Below are 1,870 nucleotides of genomic sequence, written 5' to 3'. Positions count from 1 at the left end.
ATAAAATTTCAATATTTAGAGTAATCATTCCCCAAACATATTTTCTCTAACTGCTTCCTATTCACTTTATCATTCTGAAATTAATAAATTAATAAGAAAATGAATAACTTAACGATTTTTTTTAAGGTAGGGTCTTACTGTAGCCCATGCTGACCTGGAATTTACTAGACACTGTCATGGTGGCTTTGAACTCACAGCGTTCTACCTACCACTGCCTCAATACTGCTGGGATTAAAGACGTGTAATACCATATCGGGCCAAATAAATAAATAAATATTTTACAGTTGGAGAAATGGCTAAACGGTTAAGGCTCTTTCCTACAAAGCATAAGGACCCAAATTTGATTACCCATTGTCCATTTAAAGTCAGACTCAAAGAGTTGCGGATATATCTGGAGTTCATTTGCAATTGTTGGATGCTATGGAATGTCCATTCTCAATCTCACTCTCTCTCGCACACATACACACACCCTTTCATCCTTCTGTCTCTTTCATTCACTTTCTCTCAAATATATAAATAACATTACTTTTAAGTGTCCAATTTCCAGCTATATTTTACATGTTTGGATGAATGTTGGTGTTTTTCAGGCAAAGAAATGACATATGTGCATTTTCTGGATATATTTTCTATGCTGTCATCAAACTCTTATCTGAAAACTAAAAATATAAAATATATGAAGTACATAGTCTACTCAGACAATTTTTAAATGGTAAACGTAGTAAAATATATTCAAATAAGTTCATCCCAACTTTATTTATATCACTGTTGTTCTTAGGAACTCAGCAGTTAAAACTTTTATTTTTTTTAATTTATTTGAGAAATAGAGAGAGAGAGAGAATATGGGCACTCCAGTACCTGTAGCTCATGTACCTGGGACTTAACGTCATACCAATAATCAATGACTATAATTATTCAGTTTCATAATTTTGTAGGTAGGATATCTGGCAGGTGTTGAATTAGAGACACAGTTTTGGTTTAGGATTATGTTGAAAATGGGATGACAAAAATAAGATACTGTTCACTTCAGTAGTACCTTTACTACAGTTGGAATGATATTGATTACATAAACATGGCCCCTGTTCAGGGATGACAAACGACTTCCTGAAGTTTTCCATATTTTGTTTTATTTTTATTTATTTGAGACAGAGGTAAAGAGAGAATTGGCATCCCAGGGCCTCCAGTCACTGCAAACAAACCACCGACACATGTGCCAGCGCATACCTCTGGCTTATGTGAGTGCTGGGGAATCAAAGCAGGGTCTGTCCATTGGCTCTACAGGCAAACATCTTAACTACTAAGCCATATTTTCAGCCCAAGTGTTCCATATTTTAAATAAAGAAAATTTAGGCACCTCAAATAAGTAGAAGAAATGGTATTACCTGATCTTGAACATATATTTCTTCTCAGTCCCAAAGGTGGAATACTTCTCAATGGATTTTTGTCTCAACAACTTCTATGATATTAACAATCGACTATTATTATAATGAAAGGGAAATTCTAGATGTGTTTCTAGCATTGTGTAAGTTTTAGATTTGATTTTGTGTTGGAGAAAATACATCTCTTTACTTTGGAGATGAGAGTATGCATGCCTGTTTTTCACAATCTAGCCTCTTCCCACGTGTCTTGAAACCATAACAGAACTTTATGAAAAATATGTAATTCTCTCTTTTGTTGATTTTTTTTGTTTGTTGTTGTTGACAATGAAGACAAGAGGGAAAATAGAGACATCACAATAACTAGAAATGACTTATAAAGAATTAGAGATTCAGTGAACAGGGAGATATGGGAGGAGGGGGAGCAATGTTTATGAGAGGGTGACAATATCAGGGTATATTGTGTACAAAAGCTATAGTAGAATTCATGGACTACA

The 1,870-nt window shown here is 34.3% G+C and overlaps 1 non-coding gene across 1 annotated transcript; it reads left to right on the top strand.

The window, feature by feature from the left end:
• Window positions 1-1,016: 1,016 nt before the first annotated feature.
• On the top strand, window positions 1,017-1,121 carry LOC123457203. Its single transcript, XR_006634939.1, has one exon. It is a non-coding gene; the product is annotated as a U6 spliceosomal RNA (small nuclear RNA).
• Window positions 1,122-1,870: the final 749 nt, after the last annotated feature.

This window comes from Jaculus jaculus (assembly GCF_020740685.1).
Source record: "Jaculus jaculus isolate mJacJac1 chromosome Y unlocalized genomic scaffold, mJacJac1.mat.Y.cur SUPER_Y_unloc_2, whole genome shotgun sequence".
Taxonomy (NCBI): Eukaryota; Metazoa; Chordata; class Mammalia; order Rodentia; family Dipodidae; genus Jaculus; species Jaculus jaculus.
This window is presented reverse-complemented; position numbering and strand designations above follow the sequence as displayed.